This window comes from Neovison vison, chromosome 10, assembly GCF_020171115.1.
Source record: "Neovison vison isolate M4711 chromosome 10, ASM_NN_V1, whole genome shotgun sequence".
In the NCBI taxonomy this organism is placed as follows: Eukaryota; Metazoa; Chordata; class Mammalia; order Carnivora; family Mustelidae; genus Neogale; species Neogale vison.
In genome coordinates, this window is record NC_058100.1 from 55,484,504 (window position 1) to 55,497,082 (window position 12,579).

Sequence of the window (12,579 nt, forward strand, 5' to 3'; positions counted from 1 at the left end):
TTATTATGCAGAAAGCTTAATGTCCTAAGTTTAGGTTCAGAAATTTAATTATGTGAGTCAAGGCTGGGGAAGCTTGAGCTGGCAGCTGATAGGAATCTAAGTACCAGGTACTATTCTAAGAGCTCTGTGTGAGTTAAATCATTTAATCCTAACAGCATCCTTATGAGGTAAGGGCAATTATACTTCCCATTCTACAGGCACCCAAATTTTCTCAGTACCATATAGCCACAGAATGGTAGAAGTGAGATTTGAACTGACGATGGTGACTACTCTGCAATATTCCATGGCAAGAGTTGATGTGAAAATTGTGCTGTGTGTGTGTGTGTGTGTGTGTGTGTGTGTGTGTGTGAAAATTTTGGAATATTAAGGCTTGAAGGAAACTGAGAGATCAGGATATTCATGGATTCTTCTAGCTTCCTGGGCAATGCCTTAGAGGTCCCCTCCAAGAGCAGTGGGAAGGTAACTCAGTGGGCAGCGACCCAGTGGAGCCAGCAAAACCAGCACACTTCCATTGGTTCTGTTCCCATGTTGGGCATACAAATATGGTCTCATTTGAAGTAAGAGTTCACACAGTTTTTTAAAACAGTGCCTTTGATCTTATAGCCTAAGAACTTGTTTTGTTGACGAGGATGCCATGGTCAAAGTAATGAGTGTAATATGAGCTAACAGTGAAGTGGGGCTTCTTGAACATAAAACCCATTTTTATTTTTAATATGACTCCATTTTAAAAAAAATTATCATGGTAAGAAGGCTTAATGTGAGATCTAACCTCTTAAATTTTTAACTGTATGATGCATTATTGTTGACAATAGTACAATGGTGTATAACAGATCTCCAGAGCTTATTTGTCTTCCTTAACTCTTTACACACATTGATTAGTATACTGCCTGTGTCTCCCTGCCCCTCTCCCCCTGGAAATCACCATTCCACTCTATGATTCTATGAATTTGACTATTTTTACAAATATTTTATAAATTTTACTATTTTACCTCATGTAAGTGGAATTACGTAGTACTTGCTTTTCTGTGATGGGTTTATTTTACTCAGCGTAATGTCCTGAAGCTTCATCTGTATTGTAATAAATGGCAGAATTTCCTTCTTTTTTCAGGTGGAATAGTATTCCATTGTATGTATATACCTAATTTTCTTTATCCATTTGTTTGTCAGTGGACATTCTTATTTTTTCCATGTCTTGGTGGTTACAAATAATGCTGAGATGAACATATCTCTTTGAGATCCTGATTTCAATTCTTTTAGATAAATACCCAGAAGTAGGATTTTCTGGATCATATGGTAGCTCTATTTTTAATTTTTTTGAGGACCTTCCATATTGTTTACCAAAAAAGCTGCTGCATGATTTGTGTTTCAACTAGCAGTACATAAATATTCCACTTTCTCGACATCCTTGCTAATGTTTGCTATCTTTTTTTTTAATATAATAACCATCCTGACAGGTATGAAGTAATATCTTGTTGTGGTTTTGATTTGACTTTCCTTCATGATTAGTAACAAAAAGGATTTTTTTCATATACCTCTCAGCCATTTGTGTGTCTTCTTTGGGGAAATGTCTCATCAAGTCTTTGGTGACCTTAAAAATGGCATTTTGTCCCACCTCTGGGGATGGCTGTTCCTTCTTGCACCATGTTTCATATACTTTACTTAATTCAGGGGCTACATGTTACCGACCTACAAAGTGGTCCTGAGGAAGGGAATCAGAATGCTATGGGGTCTGGAAACATACATAGAGTGAATCAAGTGATTAAGAATGTCTAGCCTGGAAGAAAAGTTAAGAAGGCTGACAGTTATTTCAAATAAGAAGGGCCACTTTGTTTAAGACGGAAAGGTTTTGTGATTAAAAAGCATTGGTCTCAAAAATAAACATAAAAAGTTGTTTAATAGAAAAAAAAAAGTTGTTTAATAGAATTCCAGAATGAAAAGGCATCTCATGAGGTAGTAAGGTCCCTGTCATGAGATATATTCAAGCCAGGTTGTGAGCACTGTAAGGATGCTATAGAGGTGGTTCCTCCAATGGTTGGGAGGTTTGACAACTTAGCTTTTGAGAACACTTTAAACTGTAGGAATATATGAGTCTAAGAGGTCCTTAGTCCAAAGGGTAAGCCATTAAATCTTTACACTCCATTTGATGTTACAAATACCATTTTAGATTATATTCTTTATCCAAGGTCATTTACCATAACCCTTTATATAAATCAATAGATGATATGATTTTGGCAATTCCCAGCTGATCTAACAATATATCAATTCTAAACATAGAATACACATTAGATTTGGTTCACAGATCGAAGAGTTTTAGAGCTATGAGGTCCTTAGAGATTGTCTGATCAAATCCTTTTATTGCAGGATGACAAAATTGAAGTTAAGAGGCAGTGTGTCTGCTCCTGTCTTACCTAGCTCCTTACAGGGTCATAAGGAATGAACATGCTTAACCCTGCCCTTTTCTGAGCCAGTACAAACTAGGGCAGGACACTAGCAACAGTCTTTGGTGCCATAATGATAGATGCAGTTTATTAAGTGCTAGCACTGCTCCAGACACAATTATGGGTGTTTTGTGAACAATATGAAACTTTACTCTCTGAGAGCAGGATTATTATTTTTTATATTACAGATGATGAAAGTGTAGCTATGTGCTTTACCCAGGATCACACAGCTGGTAGGGTGGCTGACTTCAGATTCAAATACGCAGACATTTGACCGTAAAGCCTGTGCTCTTAACTACTTTACATTGCCATTCAGTTACAGCCCATATTGGCCTATGTCACCTAGGGCTCTGTCTTTGCCCATCAGATTGGATCTTCCTAATGTAGGTATTCTCCTGGGTCATGCTTGATCTCAGTCCTCCTTTTGGACATAGTATGGAACCACTGACCTGCTTCTTAGGACCAGTGTTGGCAGCCAGACCATCACCCCAACTTTGAGGTTGTGATATTTACATAGTTTTCACCTTGAGTTAGGACAGGTGAAATAATTTACTCAAAGATACAGACAGTATAAGAAAGATCTGGAAGATGGACCCCAGAATACTTTTACCCAGTGCAGTGCACCTTCTTCTGTCCTTCATTCTATTTCCCCATAAAGCTATAAATAAGATATATACTTTGTAATTTTTAATTCAAGCTTTGCTGTAAAAAGTAAAAAAGTGAAAAAAGCCATGAGTCATGCTCCATTATCTTCTGGCACTGACTTGCTGTGAAGCCATTCAGGATAATGTGGGTCTCTAATATCCTTGTAGAAAATGCAATGTTTTTCTCCTTATATAAGGTCAATCTGCAGGTTAAAGAATTTTTCTCATTAATGCAAGATTTTTAAAAGTATTTATTCTGAACTATTTGGTATATCCTGTTTGTTATAAATGATAAATCATGTACATGGTTGATCTCCTTTGTCTTCCATAGCTATCAGCTTCTCTTGAAGCACTTTTATAAAAGATTTCTATTCATTTCTTAGTTTTTTAAATTTATATTTAGAAACTACTTAAAACAACTGTAGAGTGTTAAAGTTTTAATTCCAATAGTGGGTTTGTCTGTTTCTCCTTTCAGTTCTGTCAGTTATTACTTCATAAATTTTGAAGCTCTAATATTAGGTGCATGCACATTTAGGATTGTTCTCTCTTCTTGAGTTCTTGTCATTAAAAAAGTCCCTGCTGATTCATGATATTAGTCATTGTTCTGAAGTCCCCTTTTCTGATACTAATAAAGCTACTTTAGATATTTTAATCTGACTGATGCATATCTTTTTTCATTATTTTACTTCTAACCAATTCATCCAGTTTACCTTTTTTTCTTTTCTTTTCTTTTTTAAAATTATTTTTATTAACATATAATGTATTATTTGCCCCAGAGGTACAGGTCTGTGAATCATCAGGCTTACACATTTCATAGCACTCACTGTAGCATATACCCTCCCCAATGTCCATAACCCAACCACCTTCTCTGTCCCTCCCTCCCCCAGCAACCCTCAGTTTGTTTTGGGAGATTAAGGGTCTCAGTTTACTTTTTGATTAACATTAGCATGCTCTATCTTTTTCTGTTCTCTTGCTTTTGATCTGCCTGTGTTGTGTATTTTCTTCTAAAGATTTTATTTATGTATTTGAGAGAGAGGGAACATGAGCAGTGGGGGCAGAGAATGGGAGGGGGGGAAGCAGACTCCCCACTGAGCAGGGAGCATGGTGCAGGGGCTAGATCCCAGGACTCTGAGATTATGACCCAAGTTGAAGACAGACACTTAACCAACTGAGCGACCCAGCTGTCCCTGTGTTGTGTTTAACGTGAGTTTCTTACAGACAACTATAGTTGGGACATTTTAAAATAAATTTACATTTATTTGTGATTTATATTACAAATGATAAGCACATCCATACAATCCCTGTTGCTTATCACAGCAAGTGCACTCCTTAATTTCCATCACCTATTTCACCCAACCCCATATCACACCCCCGTACCTGGTCTCTGTTAGCCATCAATTTGTTCTCTATAGTTAAGAGTCTGTTTGTTGGTTTGCCTCTCTCTCTTTTTCCCCATGATCATTTGTTTTGTTTCTTAAATTCCACAGATGAATGAGATCATACGGTATCTGCTTTCTCTGACTTATTTTGTTTAGCATAATAGCTCCATCCACATTGTTGCAAGTGGCAAGATTTTATTCTTTTTTTTTATGACTAACATTCCATTTATATACATAACACATCTTCTTTATCCATTCATCAGTTGATGGACACTTGGGCTGTTTCCATAATTTGGCTATTGTAGATAATGCTGCTATAAACATCAGGGTGCATATATTCCCTCTGAATTAGTGTTTTCATATTCTTTTGATAAATACCCAGTAGTTCAGTTGCTGGATTGTAAGGTAGTTCTATTTTTAAGTATTTGAGGAATCTCCATACTGTTTTCCAGAATGGCTGTACCAGTTTGCATTCCCACCAACAGTTGCAAGAGGTTCCTCTTTCTCCACAATCTTGCCAACATCTGTTGTTTCTAATGGTTTTTGATATTAGCCATTCTGACAGGTGTGAGATAATATCTAATTGTAGTTTTGATTTGTATTTCTCTGATGATCAGTGATGTTGACCATCTTTACATTATGTCTGTTGGCTATCTGTTGGATGTCTTCTTTGGAAAAATGACTATTCATGTCTTCTGCTCATTTTTAATTGGATTATTTAATTTTGGATGGTGAGTTGTATAAATTCCTTATATATTTTGGATACTACCCCTTTATCAGAGATGTCCTTTGCAAATAACTTCTACCATTCCATGGGTTACCTTTTAGTTTTGTTGTTTGTTTCCTTCACTGTGTGGAAGCTTTTTATTTTGATGAAGTTCCAATAGTTTATTTTTGCTTTTGTTTCCCTTGCCTTGGTTTTTTGTTGTGAGTTGGAATGTTCTGTAGATTATCAGGTCAAGTTGGTTGCTAGTAGAGCTCATGTCTTCCTTAACTTTTATTTTTTCTGTGCTCTCTGGAATCTCTTCTCTTTTGTATTCTACTTTGCATTTCCATGTGAATTTTGGAGTCACTTACTACATTTCTTGTAAGACTGCTGATGTTTTAGCTGAGATTGCATGAATTTATATATATGTAGGACAACTGATATTTTCATGGTAGACAATATCCTTAACTACGAATATGGTATAAATTTCCACTTATGTAGTTCTCTTTATGTCTTTCATTTTTGGTTTATGCTTTCTCCATAAAAACATTGCCCATATTTTGATATATTTATGTCCAGATACTTTATATATTTTATGGTACTTCAAATATTTAAAAGCATTTTGCTCATTCTAGCCACTGCCATATTTTCTTAATAATTCTAGTAATTTGTCTGTAAAACTCTTTGGATTTTCCAGGTAGATAATCATATCATCTGTTTCTATCATTCCAATATTTGTAGCTTTTATTTTCTTTAATACTATTATATGGGTTAGGCTCTCCAGTGCTAAGTAGTTGTTCTTCTATTAATGAAACTTTATCCTGTTACTAATCATACAGAAAATAATTCTAACAAATCTCTATTGAGGTGATGTTTCTTCTAGATTTTTGGTAAAATGCCATTTACTAGGTTTAGGAAGATATTATATACACATACTGTTCCTGTCTGTTTGAAGAATTAAATTCATACCAAAGAACTAAGAGTCTATTCTAGACTCATAAAATGAACTAAGAGTCTGTTCTATGCCAGAAATTGCACTGGAGATTTGAGATATAACACAAAGCAAAACAGATAAAAATCTGTGCCTTAATTTTTTAAAAAATATTTTATTCCAGGAATATTTGGTAGAATTTACCTATGAGTGTTTACTTGGTGGAACATTTAACAGTGACTGGCCCAATGCCTTTTACTGTAATTGTTCTCTATTTTTTTGAGATGGTTTTGATAAGTTACATAGGCGTTTTTGAGTTTTATCTATATTTTAACACACATTGGCATAAAATTAGTGATAATTGTTTTTATTCTTCTAGCTTTTTAAAAATTCTTAGTTTTTTTATTATGTTAGTCACCATACAGTACTTCATTAGTTTTTGACTTAGTGTTGCATGATTCATTGTTTGCATATTAACACCCAGTGCTCATTGCAGGACGTGCCCTTCTTAATATCCATCACCAGGCTAACCCATCCCCCCACCTCTTTTCCCTGTGAAACCCTCAGTTTGTTTCCTGGATTCCATAGTCTGTCATGGTTCCACTCCCCCTCTGATATCCCCCTTCATTTTTCCCATCTTGCTCCTAATGTCCTCCATGCTATTCCTTATGTTCCACATATAAGGGAAGCTATATGATAATTGTCTTTCTCTGTTTGACTTATTTCACTTAATATAATTCCCTCCAGTTCCATCCATATTGATGCTGAATAATATTCCATTGTATGTATGGACTACATCTTCCTTATCCATTTTTCTATTGAAGGGCATCTTGACTCCTTCCACAGTTTGGCTATTGTGGACTTGCTGCTATGAACATTAGGGTGCATGTGCCCCTTCTTTACACTATATCTGTATTTTGGGGGTAAATATCCATCAGTGCAATGGCTAAGTCATAAGGTAACTCTATTTTTAACTTTTTGAGGAACCTCCATACTGTTTTCCAAAGTGGCGGTATCACCTTGCATCCCCACCAATAGAGTAAAAAGGTTCTATGTCTGAAAATATCTCTACTGTGCTCGCTTCGGCAGCACATATACTAAAAAAATGAAAATATCTCTACTTTTCCCACCCAAATTGGTAATTGGTTAGTATAAGAATCTAATATATAAAATATTTTCCTTCAGAAAGTCATTGCTTGGGGCACCTGGGTGGCTCAGTGGGTTAAGCCTCTGCCTTCGGCTCAGGTCATGATCTGAAAGTCCTGGGATGGAGCCCCACATGGGGCTCTCTACTCAACAGGGAGACTGCTTCTCCCTCTCTGCCTGCCTCTCTGTCTACTTGTGATATCTCTCTGTCAAGTAAACAAATAAAAAATTAAAAAAAAAATCATTGCTTAAGTGTCTTTTTAGGTTTCCATATTGGTATAGAAATATCTGAAGCTATTGTGCTTCTTAATCCTATCTATACTGCCTGTTTTTTCTCTCTGGAAGTTTTAGGGACTTTCAGAGAGGGCTTACATCCACCCATTGTACCATACCCTTTTCAATCTAGAAAATTATGTCTTTTCTACTGTGATTAATTTATTGTCTTTTTACTCTGTGGTAAATTTTCTTCAATTTGGATAGCAGTCTCCCTTCCTAATTTTTATTTCTGCTACCATACACTGAATTTTGTTTCCTATATGTTCCCCTTATTCTAGCACTCTGCAATTGCTTCATTAAAGCTTTGTATTTTCTCATATCTTTTTTTTGTATTTATTATTTATTTTTTTTCAACTTTAAATTTTTAATTTTTTATAAACATATAATATATTTTTATCCCCAGGGGTACAGGTCTGTGAATCGCCAGGCTTACACACTTCACAGCACTCACCAAAGCACATACCCTCCCCAATGTCCATAACCCCACCCCCCTTCTCCCAACTCCCCTCTCCCTAGCAACCCTCAGTTTGTTTTGTGAGATTAAGAGTCACTTATGGTTTGTCTCCCTTCCAATCCCATCTTGTTTCATGGATTCTTCTCCTACCCACTTAAGCCCCCATGTTGCATCACCACTTCCTCATATCAGGGAGATCATATGATAGTTGTCTTTCTCCACTGGACTTATTTCGCTAAGCATGATACGCTCTAGTTCCATCCACGTCGTTGCAAATGGCAAGATTTCATTTCTTTTGATGGCTGCATAGTATTCCATTGTGTATATATACCACATCTTCTTGATCCACTCATCTGTTGATGGACATCTAGGTTCTTTCCATAGTTTGGCTATTGTGGACATTGCTGCTATAAACATTTGGGTGCACGTGCCCCTTTGGAGCACTACGTTTGTATCTTTAGGGTAAATACCCAGTAGTGCAATTGCTGGGTCATAGGGCAGTTCTATTTTCAACATTTTGAGGAACCTCCATGCTGTTCTCCAGAGTGGTTGCACCAGCTTGCCTTCCCACCAACAGTGTAGGAGGGTTCTCCTTTCTCTGCATTCTCGCCAGCATCTGTCATCTCCTGACTTGTTGATTTTAGCCATTCTGACTGGTGTGAGGTGATCTCTCATTGTGGTTTTGATTTGTATTTCCCTGATCCCGAGTGATATGGAGCACTTTTTCATGTGTCTGTTGGCCATCTGGATGTCTTCTTTGCAGAAGTGTCTGTTCATGTCCTCTGCCCATTTCTTGATTGGATTATTTGTTCTTTGGGTGTTGAGTTTGCTAGGTTCTTTATAGATTTTGGACACTAGTCCTTTATCTGATATGTCGTTTGCAAATATCTTCTCCCATTCTGTCAGTTGTCTTTTTATTTTGTTAACTGTTTCCTTTCCTGTGCAAAAGATTTGATCTTGATGAAATCCCAATAGTTCATTTTTGCCCTTGCTTCCCTTGCCTTTGGCGATGTTCCTAGGAAGATGTTGCTGCGGCTGAGGTCGAAGAGGTTGCTGCCTGTGTTCTCCTCAAGGATTTTGATGGATTCCTTTCTCACATTGAGGTTCTTCATCCATTTTGAGTCTATTTTTGTATATGGTGTAAGGAAATGGTCCAATTTCATTTTTCTGCATGTGGCTGTCCAGTTTTCCCAACACCATTTATTGAAGAGGCTGTCTTTTTTCCATTGGACATTCTTTCCTGCTTTGTCAAAGATTAGTTGACCATAGAGTTGAGGGTCTATTTCTGGGCTCTCTATTCTTTTCCATTGATCTGTGTGTCTGTTTTTGTGCCAGTACCATGCTGTCTTGATGATGACAGCTTTGTAATAGAGCTTGAAGTCCGGAATTGTGATGCCACCGACTTTGGCTTTCTTTTTCAATATCCCTTTGGCTATTCGAGGTCTTTTCTGGTTCCATATAAATTTTAGAATTATTTGTTCCATTTCTTTGAAAAAGATGGATGGTACTTTGATAGAAATTGCATTAAATGTGTTGATTGCTTTAGGTAGCATAGACATTTTCACAATATTTATTCTTCCAATCCAGGAGCATGGAACATTTTTATATTTCTTTGTGTCTTCCTCAATTTCTTTCATGAGTACTTTATAGTTTTCTGAGTATAGATTCTGTGCCTCTTTGGTTAGGTTTATTCCTAGATATCTTATGGTTTGGGGTGCAATTGTAAATGGGATTGACTCCTTAATTTCTCTTTCTTCTGTCTTGTTGTTGGTGTAGAGAAATGCAACTGATTTCTGTGCATTGATTTTATATCATGACACTTTACTGAATTCCTGTACAAGTTCTAGCAGTTTTGGAGTGGAGTCTTTTGGGTTTTCCACATATAGTATCATATCATCTGCGAAGAGTGATAATTTGACTTCTTCTTTGCCGATTTGGATGCCTTTAATTTCCTTTTGTTGTCTGATTGCTGAGGCTAGGACTTCTAGTACTATGTTGAATAGCAGTGGTGATAATGGACATCCCTGCCGTGTTCCTGACCTTAGCGGAAAAGCTTTCAGTTTTTCTCCATTGAGAATGATATTTGCGGTGGGTTTTTCATAGATAGCTTTGATGATATTGAGGTATGTGCCCTCTATCCCTACACTTTGAAGAGTTCTGATCAGGAAGGGATGCTGTACTTTGTCAAATGCTTTTTCAACATCTATTGAGAGTATCATATGGTTCTTTCTTGTTCTTTCTTTTATTGATGTGTTGTATCACATTGACTGATTTGTGGATGCTGAACCAACCTTGCAGCCCTGGAATAAATCCCACTTGGTCGTAGTGAATAATCCTTTTAATGTACTGTTGAATCCTATTGGCTAGTATTTTGGTGAGAATTTTCGCATCTGTGTTCATCAAGGATATTGGTCTATAGCTCTCTTTTTTGATGGGATCCTTGTCTGGTTTTGGGATCAAGGTGATGCTGGCCTCATAAAATGAGTTTGGAAGTTTTCCTTCCATTTCTAGTTTTTGGAACAGTTTCCGGAGAATATGAATTAATTCTTCTTTAAATGTTTGGTAGAATTGCCCCGGGAAGCCATCTGGCCCTGGGCTTTTGTTTGTTTGGAGATTTTTGATGACTGTTTCAGTCTCCTTACTGCTTATGGGTCTGTTCAGGTTTTCTATTTCTTCCTGGTTCAGTTGTGGTAGTTTATATGTCTCTAAGAATGCATCCATTTCTTCCAGATTGTCAATTTTGTTGGCATAGAGTTTCTCATAGTATGTTCTTATAATTGTATTTCTTTGGTGTTAGTTGTGATCTCTCCTCTTTCATTCATGATTTTATTTATTTGGGTCCCTTCTCTTTTCTTTTTGATAAGTCTGGCCAGGGGTTTATCAATCTTATTAATTCTTTCAAAGAACCAGCACCTAGTTTTGTTGATTTATTCTATTGTTTTTTGGTTTCTATTTCATTGATTTTTGCTCTGATCTTTATGATTTCTCTTCTCCTGCTGGGTTTAGGGTTTCTTTCTTGTTCTTTCTCCAGCTCCTTTAGGTGTAGGGTTAGGTTGTGTACCTGAGACCTTTCTTATTTCTTGAGAAAGGCTTGTACCGCTATATATTTTCCTCTAAGGATGCCTTTGTTGTGTCCCACAGATTTTGAACCGTTGTGTTTTCATTATTGTTTCCATAATTTTTTTCAATTCTTCTTTAATTTCCCGGTTGACCCATTCATTCTTTAGAAGGATGCTGTTTAGTCTCCGTGTATTTGGTTCTTTCCAAACTTCCTCTTGTGACTGAGTTCTAGCTTCAGAGCATTTTGGTCTGAAAATATGCAGGGGATGATCCCAATCTTTCGATACCGGTTGAGTCCTGATATAGGACCAAGGATGTGATCTATTCTGGAGAATGTTCCATGTGCACTAGAGAAGAATGTGTATTCTGTTGCTTTGGGATGAAATGTTCTGAATATATCTGTGATGTCCATCTGGTCCAGTGTGTCATTTAAGGCCTTTATTTCTTTGTTGATCTTTTGCTTGGATGATCTGTCCATTTCAGTGAGGGGAGTGTTAAAGTCCCCTACTATTATTGTATTATTGTTGATGTGTTTCTTTGATTTTGTTATTAACTGGTTTATATAGTTAGCTGCTCCCACGTTGGGGGCATAGACATTTAAAATTGTTAGATCTTCTTGTTGGACAGACCCTTTGAGTATGATATGGTGTCCTTCCTCATCTCTTATTATAGTCTTTGGCTTAAAATCCAATTCATCTGATATAAGGATTGCCACTCCTGCTTTCTTCTGATGTCCATTAGCATGGTAACTTCTTTTCCACCCCCTCACTTTAAATCTGGAGGTGTCTTCAGGTTTAAAATGAGTTTCTTGGAGGCAAAATATAGATGGGTTTTGTTTTTTTTATCCATTTTGATACCCTGTGTCTTTTGATTGGGGCATTTAGCCCATTAACATTCAGGGTAACTACTGAGAGATATGAATTTAGTGCCAGTGTATTGCCTGTAAGGTGACTGTTACTGTCTCTGTTCCTTTATGATCTACCACTTGTAGACTCTCTCTTTGCTTGGAGGACCCCTTTCAATATTTCCTGTAGAGCTGGTTTGGTGTTTGCAAATTCTTTCAGTTTTTGTTTGTCCTGGAGGCTTTTTATCTCTCTTTCTATTTTCAATGATAGCCTAGCTGGATATAGTATTCTTGGCTGCATGTTTTTCTCATTTAGTGCTCTGAATATATCATGCCAGCTCTTTCTGGCCTGCCAGGTCTCTGTGGAAAAGTCAGCTGCCAATCTAATATTTTTACCATTGTATGTTACAGACTTCTTTTCCCGGGCTGCTTTCAGGATTTTCTCTTTGTCATTAAGACTTGTAAATTTTACTATTAGGTGATGGGGTGTGGGCCTATTCTTATTGATTTTGAGGGGCATTCTCTGCATCTCCTGAATTTTATTTTGATGCTTGTTCCCTTTGCCATATTGGGGAATTTCTCCTCAATAATTCTCTCCAGTATACCTTCTACTCCCCTCTCTCTTTCTTCTTCTTCTGGATTCCCAATTATTCTAATGTTGTTTCATCTTATGGTGTCACTTATCTCTCAAGTTCTCCCCT